The sequence below is a fragment of the Taudactylus pleione genome, unplaced genomic scaffold (assembly GCF_031769625.1).
Source record: "Taudactylus pleione unplaced genomic scaffold, aTauple2 ptg000747l, whole genome shotgun sequence".
NCBI classification, from domain to species: Eukaryota; Metazoa; Chordata; class Amphibia; order Anura; family Myobatrachidae; genus Taudactylus; species Taudactylus pleione.
In genome coordinates this window covers 2,775,847-2,794,469 of record NW_028285149.1, presented here as the reverse complement: position 1 = coordinate 2,794,469, position 18,623 = coordinate 2,775,847, and positions in this window count along the sequence as shown.

Genomic DNA, 18,623 nt, shown 5'->3' with positions numbered 1-18,623 from the left:
CGCCGCAAACACTGCAATCAGTATGGGCTAAAATTCATGCAGGTGACGTGTACAGTGACGCTTCTTGCTAATTATGCACGCCCTTTAAATGGCATTTTGGCGGCCTGACACGCCTGCGTCCGCAACACCACTCCCCCGTTCACAAGCACCTTCCCCAGTTACCGCCCACAAGTGGTGCTATTTGCCACTCAAAGTAGTGACCTGATAGTGGCTGCGATCTGATTTTGTTTTCTCGTAAAATACTGGCTTGCGCACATGCACTGTGGTTTATATGCATGCGCAGATGGGCGAAAACTGCTCAGATCGAGCGAGCGCAAGTTACCGACCGGGTCTGAATCAGGTCCTGTGTCAGTTGTGAAGCTCCTCGGCAGCAGACAGAGGCTGTAGGAGAGAGATTGCAAGATATAGTTCCTCTGAAAATGCTTAAACTTTGGGACCAAGCTCCGAAACGCTGCACTTTTTGGAACTTAGGAGCTGATTCAGACCCGTTCGCTATGATGCGAATGCTCATAGCTGGCTGATAGTCTGCGCATGCATCGCAATGCACATGCGCGAACCAGTGCGAGAGATTGGGATGCGTTCGCTCGCTGCACATAGACAGCCCAGTAGAGTGAGTGACAGGAGAGGCCGTTTGTGGGTGGTGACAGGGACTGACCACTAGAAATCGGGTATTGGAGGTGTGAACGCAGGCATACCTGAGTGTCTCAACGCCGTTTCAGAGGTGTGCATAATTAAAAGGCAGCATCATATTACACGTCACTTGGTGGGATTTCACTCTGAAGTGATCGCAGTGCTTGCGGCAGGGTATAGGCAACCTTAAGTGCTGCGATCGCATCCAATGGTGCTCGATGTACCAATGTTTTCATGCTCTTACAGGAGATGACGTGTGCAAGTGGGCGTCTTATGAATGGTTGGTGGGAGCCTCTATACACAAAGTGATCACACGCCAAGACATAGTGGGTGTGCTAATTCCTTGCCGTGCGATCACCTCCCTTGCTGGGTGTGCGCTGGATTTGCATACGCAGTGAGCAAGCGAACGCATCTAGCGAGCGGGTCAGGATGAGCTCCTTAGTACATAGGTATCAGAATCAAGCCCTTAGACTGTGACTGCAATGAAGTTGCTCATACGCCTGCTGAGCTCCTCACTCCTTGCATTGACCCATACACCTGCCTCCCTCCTCCCTCCTTGCATTGCCACGTGCCCCTGCTGAGCTCCTCCCTCCTTGTATTGACCCATACACCTGCCTCCCTCCTCCCTCCTTGCATTGCCACGTGCCCCTACTGAGCTCCTCCCTCCTTATATTGACCCATAAAGTAAAAGTGGAGGTGTTACCCATAGCAACCCATCAAGCTCATCATTTTCTAGACTGTACTAGATAGATGATCACTAGAATTTGATATGTTGCTATGGGAAACACCTCTACTTTTCCTTTATAAAAGTGTTCCTAAATCTATCACCAGTCCTGGATCTATTACCAGCATCTCCGTGTCCTCATCGCTTCTTCCCCTCTACTTGGATTTCAGCCTGACTTAAGCTGGCCACACATCTAAAGATTATCTGTCCAACCAGCCAACTAGTTGATTGGTTGGAATGAAAATCTGGTAATGTATGGGAGTAACTGATGATCAGCAATTTGTTCCCAAACGCCGGAAAATGGACAAAAACTGTTGTTTGAACAAATTGTTTAGATCAAACATTTAACAAACTTGTCTGACGTCATTTTCATCTGTTTTCTGGCATTTAGGAGCAAATTGCTGATCATCAGTTACTCCCATACGTTACCAGATTCTCATAGCAACCAATCAACTAGTTGGCTGGTTGGACAGATAATCTTTAGATGTGTGGCCAGCTTTAGTCTCCATTGCCAATATGAGTCCTGTCCAACCTACTGGATAATACTGACTCCACTACATGATCCCTACTTCCCCTCTCCTTATACTTACTATTAACTCTTAGCCCTAAACTGCCTCAACCCAACTTAGTTTTCCATCCATCTGCTCACTAATTTTGTCTTAACATTTTTAATTTCTTATTGTTATTATTTTGATAGCATCCACTTATTACTTATTTTTACCATTACTTACACCTTTACCTATGTATTATTTACATGACATCTTTGCCTTTGTTTTTGCCCTCTGTGTTTCATCACCCGTCTTTTGCATCTTACTACTATTTTGTCCATTATTTAATTTACAGCTTTGATCATATTATATTAATTGCATAGCACAGAATTGCCATATTTGCACAATATTTTTATTAGAAATGTGTAAATTCGGTTCATAGAAATATGAACATACCCAAACTTGGGGTTACAAGTGGATACAAGTCCCAGCTCAGATCTACTCACCAAGTTCTGATGGCAAAGGCAAAACTTAATTTTCTCAGAAATCTTGGATTTCGCATATTTCACCCAGAGTGTGTATGGAGAGGGTGTAGGCCACCCAGAGAGTGTATGGAGAGGGTGTAGGCCACCCAGAGTGTGTATGGAGAGGGTGTAGGCCACCCAGAGTGTGTATGGAGAGGGTGTAGGCCACCCAGAGTGTGTATGGAGAGGGTGTAGGCCACCCAGAGTGTGTATGGAGAGGGTGTAGGCCACCCAGAGTGTGTATGGAGAGGGTGTAGGCCACCCAGAGTGTGTATGGAGAGGGTGTAGGCCACCCAGAGAGTGTATGGAGAGGGTGTAGGCCACCCAGAGTGTGTATGGAGAGGGTGTAGGCCACCCAGAGAGTGTATGGAGGGGGTGTAGGCCACCCAGAGAGTGTATGGAGGGGGTGTAGACAACCCAGAGAGTGTATGGAGGGGGTGTAGACCTCCTATATTGTGTATGGAGAGGGTGTAGGCCACCCAGAGAGTTTATGTAATGTAGGCCACCCAGAGAGTGTATGGAGAGGGTGTAGGCCACCCAGAGAGTGTATGGAGAGGGTGTAAGCCACCCAGAGAGTGTATGGAGAGGGTGTAGGTCACCCAGAGAGTGTATGGAGAGGGTGTAGGCAACCCAGATAGTGTATGGAGAGGGTGTAGGCCACCCAGAGTGTGTATGGAGAGGGTGTAGGCCACCCAGAGAGTGTATGGAGGGGGTGTAGGCAACCCAGAGAGTGTATGGAGGGGGTGTAGGCCACCCAGAGAGTGTATGGAGAGGGTGTAGACCACCTAGATTGTGTATGGAGAGGGTGTAGGCCACCCAGAGAGTTTATGTAATGTAGGCCACCCAGAGAGTGTATGGAGAGGGTGTAGGCCACCCAGAGAGTGTATGGAGAGGGTGTAAGCCACCCAGAGAGTGTATGGAGAGGGTGTAGGTCACCCAGAGAGTGTATGGAGAGGGTGTAGGCAACCCAGATAGTGTATGGAGAGGGTGTAGGCCACCCAGAGTGTGTATGGAGAGGGTGTAGGCCACCCAGAGAGTGTATGGAGGGGGTGTAGGCAACCCAGAGAGTGTATGGAGGGGGTGTAGGCCACCCAGAGAGTGTATGGAGAGGGTGTAGACCACCTAGATTGTGTATGGAGAGGGTGTAGGCCACCCAGAGAGTTTATGTAATGTAGGCCACCCAGAGAGTGTATGGAGAGGGTGTAGGCTTCCCAGAGAGTGTATGGAGAGGGTGTAGGTCACCCAGAGAGTGTATGGAGAGGGTGTAGGCCACCTAGATTGTGTATGGAGAGGGTGTAGGCCACCCAGAGAGTTTATGTAATGTAGGCCACCCAGAGTGTGTATGGAGAGGGTGTAGGCCACCCAGAGTGTGTATGGAGAGGGTGTAGGCCACCCAGAGTGTGTATGGAGGGGGTGTAGGCTGTATCAATCGCAAGATGGCATCGTTACGATCTAATTTTAAGCTGATCTTGTCTCAGCCAATTATCCAGCTTCAACAGTCCACCCTTTGATAGCGAACAACATGCTATCACAATCTGATTTTAAAAATTAATTTAGGCTTGCATTTATATATTATTTAGTGTTAATACGGGATGGCACGAGGTGGTTCTTAATCCATCAATAATGTGTCTCTGAGTGGGGACATAAAACTACTATTATACGCACACCGCGGATCTTGGAAGATCATGGGGGTGATGTGGGGATGCATCAATCCTATAAAGGTAGTCTTGAAGGGGAATTGAGACTTTACATTATCTGAGGTGTTTTAAATGTAACATTTCAATAATACATTCTATGCAGGTCTAAATATAATACATTAAATGATGGTATTTCCTAGTTCAGGGTTGTAATGCAGTTCTATGTTTACCTCGGTATTCATATTGTCATTACTGACCAACATCATAATTTCATTCTTTTGTTTTACTCTATTTTTACATTTTCCACACTTCAACACAATAGGAACACACCGGACACATATGCCAATTATTATAATGACAATCAGTATAAGGATCAAGAACTTGCCTATGCTGGCGATCACTTCCTGGACCCATTCCCCTAGACCTGAGAACCATTTCACTGGGTTCAGCCATGAGACCCATCCTTCTATCTTCTCCCCTACTTCAGCCACTGAAGCATTATGGTTCTTATGAAACTCCCATTTTAGCTGCAGAATTTCATCCATCTTCCGGTCTATCACCTCCTTGGGGTCGCTGGTATCATTGGTGACATAGGTGCAACATTTTACTCCAAATTGGGTGGCCAAAGTTACGCAGTACCCTCCAGTAACAGCAGTTAAATAATTTAACACTAGCCTGTGTTGCACCAGCTCTTTCTTGTACACTTGCAATTCTCTCCCTGTATACCTGAATGTGTCATCATACATCTCGGTGATATTATCTATCAATTTAGCAAGTTCCTGAATATATCTAAAATTTAATGTACCCCGAGAAATCCTGGTGGGATCCAGTGCGACTAAAACTTGGAAGCCGGTTGTCTCACTAATTAACTGAGCGGCTTTATGCACGTCACCAGGTATCATATTTCGTTTGCCTCTGTGTTCATATTGTGTGTGAAGATATGGTGATGGTATGTTTTTATGGATACCAAGCATTTCAACATGTGTGAGGGTCATAACTTCTGGGACTACTCTTCCCAGGTAACACAAACCTTCGGAACTCGGGGAGAGCCACTTATATGCCTTTCTTCCACATATAAAATACACATTATCGGGGAGAACATAAAGAATGGTATGCATCATTATCATTAAACACATTTCCCTTGCAAACAATCCTATCTCAGGCTCTTCCATCTGGTATATTCAAGTTTCTGGTTGTATTATTTTAGCACAATAACTATCTGGTACCTTACCAATAATTTCTTTGGTGGAACTCAATGTATACTGGTACCTAAAATGTTTCCCATTAGATTTAATAGAACGTAACAGATCATGATTTACGGACTCATTATCAGCTCTCTGTGAAGAGGTCATCATCTGATTATTCCCTGTCACTTCCCAACTCCCGGGTTTATTGGGGTTGGTTATGTTCAAACACAAAAGTGATCTATCTACTTGGAATTGATAGAGTTTAAAATGAGGCGGTTTGGATGAGAGGAATTTTCCATCCAATGTTTTCCCTTTTTGCAATTCTAAAATTTCCGTGATATTCAGCGGAAATGGCACCAACCCTACATTATGCTGTCCCTGTGGCACATGTGAACACACCCAGCAATCAGTTTGATTTAATACTTTGCATACCATGCCATGATAATCCTCTAAAGGATACCCACCCCAGTACGGGTTATATTTATGTTGGCACCGTTGAATACAGTTCTCATCAACTAGGGACCCACAAAGCTCACAAATACAGGAATATTCAGACCATAAACTTCCACACCGTCCCTGAGTATCCGGAATAACAGCTCTCTTAACAATAACAGTACTAAGATTGGTCAGACACTCCCCTGATTGGCATAGCACTCCTCCTGACTCCACTCCATCAGCACTGCCATCAGCTCCCATCTCCTCAATCGGTCCCCCGTCACAGAAACTGGATATCCCAGAACTGACCAGGACGGTGAACACTCTAAAAGAGAATATGAAAATGAACACAGCAGGCCCGTCCATTGCCACAACAAGACCTGCAAATTTCTTTTAGCTCAGGTATCTCACTACAACCTTTTCAATCCTCCTGGAACAAGCTTGCGATTGACAGGTCCACGCTATCAGTCTTGCCTCCGACTTGTTTCTCCACCGGTTGATTGACCTTTTTGCAGTGAGTGGAATGGACTCAGGTATCTCTCTCAGCCACCTTCAAAGATGTATTACTTGTCAGCAGCACCTGGTATGGACCTTCCCACCGATCAGTCAAACAACCTGAACGCAAGAAATTTCTGATCTTAACATATTCTCCTGGTTCAACATCATGACAGTTAGTTTCAGGCATATCATTGGACAACAATTTCAGTTTCTGCTGCTGCTGTTTTAACTGCTTACTCATTGATATAAGATACCTTACAGTTACCTCGTTGTTACCTTTCAAGTCTTCCTGTGGATTTATAATCAAATGAGGTTTTCTATCCAACAGTATTTCAAAGGGGGATAAATTTAGAGGGGGTCTAGGATTGGTCCTTATACTATGCAGGACCAACGGTAATGCTTCTGGCCATCCTAGTCCAGTCTCTGCCATGATTGTACTTAACTTATTTTTAATAGTCCCATTCATCCGCTCTACCTTGGCACTGGCTTGCGGTCGGTAGGGGGTATGAAGTCGGCTATTAATACCCATCAGCTTACACATATTTTGAAAAACATCACCTGTGAAATGAGTACCCCTGTCACTCTCGATGATTTTAGGGATACCGTATCTGCATACAAATTCCTGAACTATTTTCTTGGCAGTAAATGCAGCAGTATTAGTGGCCGCTGGGTATGCCTCAACCCAATTAGAAAATACGTCAGTGCACACCAATACATATTTGAGATTCCTGCAGGGTGGTAATTGGATGAAATCAATTTGTATCACCTGAAAAGGTCCATCAGTCGGTGGAATGTGGGATGGTTTGGTAGGGATCGCTTTCCCTATGTTCTTTCTCAAGCTGGTCAGACAGGACATTGCTCTCTTTTCTGCTTGTGAAGAAAAACCCTGGTGCACACCAGTATGTTAGCAGATTTGCCTGCTGCCATTCACACGCTCTTGTTAGTGCTACTAACTCTGCCACCTGGGCTGAGTGAGGAGGACCAAGAGGTTCAGCTTCTATGATGTCTGTGTCATTTACAACAGCATAACCTGTACATAATTCACCTGTGTCTGTTTGTCTATGACAACTCCCATCCATGTAAAATGTCACATCTACATTCTCTAAAGGTGTGTCACGTATGTCAGGTCTAGCAGTAAAGGTCTGATTCAGATATTCCATACAATCATGTGCATCATTATGTCCGCTGAACTCACCTCCCGCCAGCAACTCTTCTCCTTCCACCCTTTGTACATCATGTTGTACATATGGTAAATACGTTGCTGGATTCAGCGTGCTGCAACGTTTAACAGTGATGTTTGCAGGTGCAATTAGAGCTAGTTCCCAATTGGTAAACCTAGCTGAAGAAACATGTCTGGTTTGGGCAGAGTTCAGCAAAGAAGATACAGCGTGGGGAGTGTAGACAATCATATCATGAACCAATACTATGTCCTCACTTTTACTCACCAATAGAACTGTTGCTGCTACACTTCTTAAACAGGTGGGGAGTGATCTTGCCACAGTGTCCAATTGGGCACTGTAGTATGCTACGGGCCTACTGGCATCACCATGTTTTTGTGTGAGGTCACCTGCAGCACAACCATCGGCTTCCGTACAATACAAATCAAAAGGTTTTTCATAATCAGATATTTCCAATGCAGGTGCTTTTGTCAGACTATCCTTAAGATTAAGGAAAGCCTGCTCTGTTTCCTCTGTGTGTATGACACGATTGGGCTTTGAGGAAGAGACTAAGGGCCAAATGTAATAGGGTGAGAGTTTAGAAAAGTGAGAGTTTCTGACACTTTTTAAACTTTGCCAATGTAATAGAGTCCAAAAACAAAGTAACAGAGTGAACTTGCATGTTTTTTCAGACTTAAAAAAACTCTCATGATTTAAAATCTCATTCAGATGTTTTTCCATTTGGAAGATGAAACTCAACCAATGTGAGAGTTTACTGCTAAACTCTCACATTTTCTAAACGCTCACCCTATTACATTTGGCCCTAAGTCCTGTAAAGGCAAGGCTAAAATAGAAAATCCTGGGATCCACATTCTAAAGTATCCACACAATCCCAAGAAGGTACGAATTTGCTGCTGGTTCTGCGGCAGTGTCATGTTCTGTATGGCCTGTATTCTGTCATTTGTGAGATGTCATAACCCCTGAGTTAGGCAGTGTACCAAATATTTTACTCTGGATTGGCATGGCTGTAGTTTGTCCTTAGCAACTTTGTGTCCTGTATGCGAGAGATGAAGCAACAAAAGTTTAGTATCATTCAAACATGACATAAACGAATCAGAACATAGCAATAAATCATCCACATATTGAATTAGAACAGACCCATTGGCAGGTTGGAAAGATTGTAAACAGTCGTGCAAAGCCTGGGAGAAGATACTGGGGCTGTCTATGAAACCTTAGGACAACCGTGTCCATGTGTATTGTACACCTTTGTATGTGAATGCGAATATATACTGACAGTCAGGATGGAGAGGCACAGAGAAGAAAGCAGAACAGAGGTCAATGACAATGCAATGGGTTGCGTTTGGAGGGATCTGCGTAAGAATGACAGCTGGATTTGGCACTACGGGGAATTGGCTCTCTACTACCTTATTAACACCTCTAAGGTCTTGTACCAGCCTATAACCCCTCCCACCACTCTTTTTCACAAGAAAGATGGGAGTGTTGGCTACACTAGCTGTATGAATTAAAATTCCCTGTTGTAATAATCGCTCAATTATTGGAAAAACCCCTAATTCTACCTCCTGTTTTAGTGGGTACTGGGGAATTTTTGGAGCTTGCCTACCACCTTTTAAATTAACCATTACGAGGCTTACGTTTGCCATTAATCCAGTGTCCTGTCCATCCTTAGTCCAAAGGGAATCTGGAATTTGGGACAACATTTGATCTACCTGAGATGGATTTTCATTTAAACTGGTAGAGTTATACATTATCCTTTGGGGAGTGTCTAACATATCCCGCACCTCGTGCGCAACTCTCTCTGGGATATCTAGAATTACACCATCATGGGTACAATATATGAGACATCCCATCTTACATAACAAATCTCTACCAAGCAGGTTAGTAGGAGCCGCAGCAGCCAGAAAGAAAGACTGCCTGGTATGCAGCGGCCCGATAGTAACCTCTGTGGATTTTGTTAAAGGATAATGTTGCACTTTACCTGTTACGCACATTGTTGGTATTGTCTCGTTGGTCACCTGTAAATTAATGGGAGATTTTATCACTGACTTGGTCACCACTGTGTCTACAAGAAAAGGATATTTAGTACCAGCTACATCAACCATCATGACCGGTTCTTCCCTAGTACTTCCCATTAACCTGACTATCTGAAGACTACTAGTGTTGGCTTCCATTCTCCAATAAAGCATTAACAGCTACTATTGGAGCTGGTGCCTGTTGGACATTTGTTGGTCTCTGTGCATATCCCTTATGGGGATATGCAGGTTTTCCCTGATTTGGGGTTCCTACCCTTTTTACCGGACAGTTTCTATTTAAGTGTTATGTTTGTTTACACTTAAAACATGCTCGTGGATCGGATGAAGACACGGGTTGTTGTGAGGTTTGAGCAGGGGGGAAAGGTGGTGGATATGGGTAGGGATATGGAGGATAAGGGTATTGTGGGGGGTATGAAGTTTGTGAGTAGTATGGGACCTGTGGTTGTGTGGGGTAAGTGGGATAGAGCTGTGTTTGCTGTTTGTGGGATTAGTGAGGACGTATAACTGTTCAGGTGTAAGTATGTGTGTGGGTGCAGGTGTGTCTGCTGGCTGTGATGTTACCGTCATTCCTTCCAGAGCTTGGATACTGACAGACATTAATTTTTCACTCGTGGACTCTCTCTTCTTTCAGATGTTTTTATCATGTTCTATGGCAGATTCTATGAGGGTATCTATTGTGACTCCCCTCCAGCCAGGCTGTGAGGTTTGAACCCGGGTCTTTAGATTTTTCTTTAAGACCATCCATGAGTATAGTGATTATCATTCACCTGTGGTGAGTGCTATCTTTAATATCCTCTAACCCAGTGTACTGGGTGATAGCCTGCAGAGCCCGGTCGCAATAATCTTCTGCAGATTCACTCTCCTTTTGCTTTATGGTGAAAATTTTGTTCCAGTTAACTACTACTCGAAAATATATACCCAACTGAGTTACAATGCGGGAAATGTTACCTTGGTTACTTGGTCTGTTAAGGGAATGTCACCATCCAATACACAAACCATGATAAATTTTGTCACATCGGTATTGCGTGGTAGACAGGCCCTTAACACCACACGCCAATCTTTATTAGTTGGTTCATGAGAACTACCCAAATTCCTCAAAAATCTTTGACATTTGGCTAGTTCCTTTTTGGGATCGGGGAAATCATTTATGATGGAATTTAGTTCTGCCCTTGTCCAAGGACAATGCATTATTACTTCCCTCGTGGGCACTACACCATTTGCATCTGCATTTCCATTTGGAACGGTTATTGTACGAATGGGATGCAGACCGGCAGCTCTGCTACCTTTGACCTTGTTACCTGGCTGGGGGTTTAATCTGTTGCTGCTACGTATGGTATTAACAACTTCCTCCACGGGTACAGAGGGTGTTAGCGCTTCCCTTGCTGTTACCGATAAAGATGGTGGCACCACTTGTGATTGTCGTGATGCAGCATCTATCATCTGTACAGCATGGGAAATGGCAGACATTACAATAGGCTCATCATCCACATCATGAACATTTTCTTTATGGTTACTTAAGGGAGGGTACAAATTGCTTGTTACATTTTTATGGGTATTTTTGATAACTGTACTTACACCTCCATCCACATAAGGTGGAGGTGGTGTGCGTGAACTGCTGGCAATACTCTCCACAGTGCTACCTTGCCGCACGTGTGCGCCATTTTGCGGCTCACACGCATTGCAATTTAGCGCCGCGGGTGTATTTTCTGGCAATGCGCTCACAACGCTAGTTTGCGTCGCTTGCACATTTTTAAGCCACACATCCCCCTCATGCTGAAACAATTTTAAACATTCGTAATATTTTACCTTTTTCTCATGGGACCGCATCAGACTGATGTGATCCCGGACATTATCTAATACATCTTTATCAAAACTACTAATTCTGGGAAACGGTCTAACACTCTTCATCGTAATTTTAAACCATACATCACAATACCTTACTGCATAAGTACCGTACTTGGTATGCATGATACGACTGGCCGATCCAAGCGGCGCTTCCATTAGCAGCACATCATTGTCTAACATCTCTATAGTTTGCGTGGCCCCCATTCTGAGACAACTCCTACGTTTTTCAATAAAGATTTAAACTGGTGAAAGACAATTAAGATACTTTCACTTACCTGCGGACGCCTTTGAAAAAGGGTGTACTCACGAACCCTATGAAGGACCTCTAGGTGCCCTCACTCACCTATGGAAGGAAGATGCTCCCATACAATAAATCCCTTTTTGACTACATTTCAACTGCTAGGGGGCAGCAAAGTACCCTTTTTGTTCCAGTTGATTTCGTCCACCCTCTCACCAGCTCACAATCACAATCTAACCAAGACTATGCGGTTCAATTATAACGTTCAAATAAGCCTAATAGATCACACACATTGATTACTGAACCCTAACAAAAATAACAACCCATACACCTGCTCTGTGTAATGTAAATGGTAGGCTGCTACCGAGTCACTAGGCCAACATCCGCCGCCTAGCTCTTAAGGGTCCTACGATACCCTTAACATTTAGGTCCCGAGTTACGCCCTAAACGAACACACAGTTACACACTTTTTTCCTGCGCAGAAAAATACACGTTAACCCAGTTATTGGAAATGATTGAAAAGAATGTAAACCTCAACGACTTTGTTTAAACACGTGGCAGCACAACCGGAAATACGTATACGCTATTGTGTGACTAGTCGCATACACAATAATGCGACTACCACACAACCATATGACTTAACCTTTAGCTGCGTACACAAAAGTGCATCTTTATTATGCATGCAAAAATGCGACTCAGCCGCGTTCGCAATACTGCGGCGCCCCTTTAAACGTAAGGTTCTATCAACAAAGGAAAACAAACTTTTTTCTCTCTTGTCCCTGGATTCTAGTCAGCGTCCCTTGCTCACACGATAATGGGTAGCGATCTCTCAGTACCGAGCAGCTGCAGGTAAACCCTGCATGTGGCCACTCCACCCTTTGGTGAGATATCGATAACCGTATGTGCCGTGTGAGTAGGTAAGTGACCTCACACGATGAGCCCCCAACTAACGATACTGAATTTGAACCTCTATACACTCCTACCTATACCTTCTAAAGCCTGCCTATAAACCTCTAAGATTGACGCTTATTTGTGTATGCAGTCATACAGTAAATAAAAACCTTAGACCTGGAACATGTTTCCATAGCACAAAGTATTATTCAAGTAAAAAGTACAGTCAGTTACACGCTATGATCTAAGTACAATTTAGCGCAAAGAATTATACAGACCCAAGTACAGTTATACATATGCAGCGCTTCTGGACCAGATGTAGGCATCAGCAAGAAACCCCCATCTATCAGCATTCAGCAAGAAGACCCAGACTTGGGTCACAACACACACATTTATACCCTCACAGAAACAGACAACACTATAGAAATGCTTGTTGCTGATGCTATTGGTTCCCAAGGCAGATGCATCATTTGCAGAGCATTTAATAGGTTGATTCAAATAGACACAGTCCAGCCTCTAACAACTGGTTGTCTCTGGTTTCCTGCCTCATGCAAACATTCACAAGAATACATTTTGCTGCTTTAAATCTCTTCAGTCCATAAGTTGAGAATGCTTGTTGCGATCTTCACACCAATGATACCAGGAAGCTGTTGAGAAAGTGCAGATCAGTATAACACCAAACACGGCTTACTTATCATGTATTAAACCTTAGCTACCAAATAACCTTTATTTCACAGCAATTATAATAAGTGAACAAACTTGAATCTTATACTTTAAAGCTTATGGAACCTTTTATGTGAGTATGTAATGTGTAAGTATTTGGGGTTTGATATAAAGACGCTAGTTAACTTGGGGCAGATGCATGCGCATGAAGCTAACAGCGTTTTTATATAGGATCTTATGCATTCGCTAATATGCGGCTAGTAACAGCGCAATTATGCGTATTTATGTGTGAATGAGAAATGGTGAAAGATGCAGTCGCATTATGCTAATAGTAACATCGCCATATGTACTTAAGTGTGAGTTTGTCTAAAATGGAGCTTGGGCGGCCATTCGCAAAATGGCATCTTGCGATCAATCGCAAGATGGCGTCGTTACGATCTAATTTTAAGCTAATCTTGTCTCAGCCAATTATCCAGCTTCGACAATATATATATATATATATATATATACACATACAAGATTTTACTAAAAAATGTGTAGCTCACTTACATCATAGAAAATAACAGCAGATACGATGTACAGTTTTAGTCCCAGGGTCCGTTCTGATACTTCCGGATAGACTTCGACGAAGTCCATTGATGATGAAACGCGTTGGGAGTGGCCTCTAGGACGTAGATGTGGTGACATCAGACGCTGTTTTCTGGCACCCGAGAATCTGATCCGGTGTGATTACACCTTGCGTGTTCAGATGTTTGCTTTGTGAACTGGGAGACGGACCGTGATACTATCCGGAAGTATCAGAACGGACGCCGGGACTAAAAACTGTACATTGTATCTGCTGTTACTTTCTTTGATGTAAGTGAGCCACATGTTTTTTTTGTTAAATCATATATATATATATATATATATATACACACACATATACATATACACACACACACACATACATACAGACACTCACCAGTGCGCCCTCCTGTTCTTTTATATATATATATGCATGTATAAATAAATTAAAAATAAAATGCAAAATGTCCACACTCTCGTTTAACTTGAATCCAATGCTGGGGTAGCTGACCCAAACAAGGTGAATACGTTGTCAAAGACAATCTCCAAACGAAATGAGGGTGCACTCACCAGACTTCATAGAAATATCAAAAAGATTTGTTTTATTTACGTCATCTTAAAAGTACAGCCATAAGTACAGCCATAAGTACAGCCATAAGTACAGCCATAAGTACAGCCATAAGTACAGCCATAAGTACAGCCATCCATCGACGTTTCGGTCCAGTCCTTGGACCTTTGTCAAGATGCAAGTACATACAACACTGAATATAGAAATACACACACTAATCACATTGATTAAGGTAATTACATTAACTAACACCTGCGTGGTGCCTGTTACATATGCAATCAACAACCAGAAAGGCAACAAATGGGCTTAGATGACAAATATAAAGGTCACATATTAAATAGACATCCAGAACTAGCTCACCAATTGTTATATAATCTGGTCAGACACGGAGCTCCCGCGTGCGGATTGAAACGAGGACATGTTCTGACACTGGAGGGTGGTAGGTTCAGGGGAAATTTGAGGAAAAATGACATCACAGAAAGGGTAGTGGACAGGTGGAATAGCCCCCATCAGAGGTGGTAGAGGGTAAGACAGTAGAGCAATGTAAACATGCATGGGATAGACATAAGGATATTCTTCAGAAGAAGTAAGGATCAATAAGGGCTGAGGTAACAGTATGTTTAAAAATGGGGCAGACTAGATGGGCCAAGTGGTTCTTATCTGCTGTCAAATTCTGTTTCTATTTCAAGTCTTTCAAAATAAGTAAATTAAAAAAGTATTTTTTCCAGCCTGTGTCTGTTTTGAGAGTCTGTGTATATTGCTATACTTAGTTGGTGTGGACGTGTCCTCATCAGATGCACCCAAAAATAAAAGTGCCAAAAAGAAAAATTTTCGCTGGTGTTAAAAAACTTCTTTATTCATTAATTATGAATTTCTATTTTCGACAATTAGCCATTTCTATTACTATATTCTATTGTATTATTCTATTATAATTAGGGGTGAGCGGGTTTGGATTTCTGAAATCCGAAACCCCCCAGAGCCCCCCCGATCCGAGTCCGATCCGAATCAGGCTCGACTTTTCCCGCCTGACTCGGATCTGAAATCAAGGCAAAACGTCATCATCCTGCCTTCCGAGTCTCGCGGGTTTTGGATCCTATATAAGGTACCCGCGTCGGCACCATTTTCTCACTCGGCTGTGGACAGTGAAGAGGGAGGGTGGGAGTTAGGGCTGTGTAGTGTAGTGTAGTGTAGTGCTGCTGTTGTCCACTACTTCAAAGTCCTTAGGGGCTGACTGTGTTGTGCTGTGCTGCTGTTGTTAATAGGGGCTGTGTCCACTACTTCAAAGTCCATAGGGGCTGGCAGGACTGTGTTGTGCAGTCAGTTCTCCATAGGGGCTGTGTCCACTCCAAAGTCCTGTGCAGTGTCCCAGTCCTAAAGGGGTGCTGTAGTGTTGTCCAGGGGGTGCTCTGTCCATCAGGGGTGCTCCCCCCAAGTGCTAAAAAAATAATATATTTTCTGTGTTTGTGAATTGTGTGCGCAGTAGCCGCACGTGCATCAACAAAGTAGTGCCAAGCGTGCGCCTGTGTCATAAGTAAAGGGCCGGCTGGCTTGACCGTTAAGGGTGCTGTAACCCCCGAAAGTACACTCCAGTCCAAACCAAAAAAAAAATTATTTTCTGTGTTTGTGAACTGTGTGCGCAGTAGCCGCACGTGCATCAACAAAGTAGTGCCAAGCGTGCACCTGTGTCATAAGTAAAGGGCCGGCTGGCTTGACCATTAAGGGTGCTGTAACCCCCGAAAGTACACTCCAGTCCAAACCAAAAAAAAAATTATTTTCTGTGTTTGTGAATTGTGTGCGCAGTAGCCGCATGTGCATCAACAAAGTAGTGCCAAGCGTGCGCCTGTGTCATAAGTAAAGGGCCGGCTGGCTTGACCGTTAAAGGGTGCTGTAACCCCCAAAGTACACTCCAGTCCAAACCAAAAAAAAAATTATTTTCTGTGTTTGTGAATTGTGTGCGCAGTAGCAGCACGTGCATCAACAAAGTAGTGCCAAGCGTGCGCCTGTGTCATAAGTAAAGGGCCGGCTGGCTTGACCGTTAAGGGTGCTGTAACCCCCGAAAGTACACTCCAGTCCAAACCAAAAAAAAAATTATTTTCTGTGTTTGTGAATTGTGTGCGCAGTAGCCGCACGTGCATCAACAAAGTAGTGCCAAGCGTGCGCCTGTGTCATAAGTAAAGGGCCGGCTGGCTTGACCGTTAAAGGGTGCTGTAACCCCCAAAATACACTCCAGTCCAAACCAAAAAAAAAATTATTTTCTGTGTTTGTGAATTGTGTGCGCAGTAGCCGCACGTGCATCAACAAAGTAGTGCCAAGTGTGCGCCTGTGTCATAAGTAAAGGACCGGCTGGCTTGACCGTTAAAGGGTGCTGTAACCCCCGAAAGTACAGTCCAGTCCAAATAAAAAAAAAAATTATTTTCTGTGTTTGTGAATTGTGTGCGCAGTAGCCGCACGTGCATCAACAAAGTAGTGCCAAGCGTGCGCCTGTGTCATAAGTAAAGGGCCGGCTGGCTTGACCGTTAAAGGGTGCTGTTACCCCCAAAGTACACTCCAGTCCAAACCAAAAAAAAAATTATTTTCTGTGTTTGTGAATTGTGTGCGCAGTAGCCGCACGTGCATCAACAAAGTAGTGCCAAGCGTGCGCCTGTGTCATAAGTAAAGGGCCGGCTGGCTAGACCATTAAAGGGTGCTGTAACCCCCGAAAGTACACTCCAGTCCAAACCAAAAAAAATATTATTTTCTGTGTTTGTGAATTGTGTGCGCAGTAGCCGCACGTGCATCAACAAAGTAGTGCCAAGCGTGCGCCTGTGTCATAAGTAAAGGGCCGGCTGGCTTGACCGTTAAAGGGTTCTGTAACCCCCAAAGTACACTCCAAACCAAAAAAATATATATTTTCTGTGTTTGTGACTAGTGTGCACTGTGGCTGCACGTGCATCAACAAAGGAGCAGCGCCAAGCGTGCGCCTGTGTCCCATAAGTAAAGAGCCGGCTGGCTCATTTCTTCAAGGGTGGTGTAACCCACAAAGTGCACTACTCTCCAGCAAAAATAAAAAAATATTTTCTGTGTTTGTGTGCACTTTAGCCGCACGTATATATATCAATATAACATAAATGGAGGACCAAACTTTCTCAGATAAAAATAAAATAGGGAAAGATCAAGAACCACTTCCTCCTAGTGCTGTTGCTGCTGCTGGGAGTTGTTCATCATCCCAGAGAGGAAGTAGGAACATCACGACTTTTACTAAACAATTGACCCTCCAACAGTCCCTAGCGATGAGGATGAAGTACGACAGCAGTCATCCTGAAGCAAAACGTATAACTGAGGCCTTGACTGCTATGTTGGTGTTAGACGTGCGTCCGGTATCCGACATTAGTGCAGTGGGAATTAGACAATTGATGGAGGTAGTGTGTCCTCGGTTCCAAATCCCGTCTAGATTCCACCTGCATCCTCAAAGCAGCAGCGACAAGCGTGCGTCTGTCTGTTAAAGGGTGGTGTAACTCTCAAAGTGCTCCAAAAAATAAAAAACTATTTTTTTAATGTGTTTGTGACTTGTGTGCGATGTAGCCGCACTTGCATCCTCAAAGCAGCAGCGACAAGCGTGCGTCTGTCTGTTAAAGGGTGGTGACACCCTCAAAGTGTGCTACACAAACAATAAAAATATTCTTCTTCTTTTTTCTGTCTTTGTGAATTGTGACGGCTGTAGCCGCACCTGCATCCTTAAAGCAGCAGTGACAAGCGTGCGTCTGTCTGTTAAAGGGTGGTGACACCCTCAAAGTGTGCTACACAAACAATTAAAATATTGTTCTTTTTTCTGTCTTTGTGAATTGTGTGGGCTGTAGCCGCACCTGCATCCTTAAAGCAGCAGCGACTAGCGTGCGTCTGTCTGTTAAAGGGTGGTGACACCCTCAAAGTGTGCTACACAAACAATTAAAATATTGTTCTTTTTTTTTTGGTCTTTGTGAAATGTGTGGGCTGTAGCCGCATCTGCATCCTTAAAGCAGCAGCGACAAGCGTGCGTCTGTCTGTTAAAGGGTGGTGACACCCTCAAAGTGTGCTACACAAACAATAAAAATATTCTTCTTCTTTTTTCTGTCTATGTGAATTGTGTGGGCTGTAGCCGCACCTGCATCCTTAAAGCAGCAGCGACAAGCGTGCGTCTGTCTGTTAAAGGGTGGTGACACCCTCAAAGTGTTCTACACAAACAATTAAAATATTGTTCCTTTTTTTTCGGTCTTTGTGAAATGTGTGGGCTGTAGCCGCACCTGCATCCTTAAAGCAGCAGCGACAAGCGTGCGTCTGTCTGTTAAAGGGTGGTGTAACTCTCAAAGTGCTCCAAAAAATAAAAAACTATTTTTTTAATGTGTTTGTGACTTGTGTGCGATGTAGCCACACTTGCATCCTCAAAGCAGCAGCGACAAGCGTGCGTCTGTCTGTTAAAGGGTGGTGACACCCTCAAAGTGTGCTACACAAACAATAAAAAAATTCTTCTTCTTTTTCTGTCTTTGTGAAATGTGTGGGCTGTATCC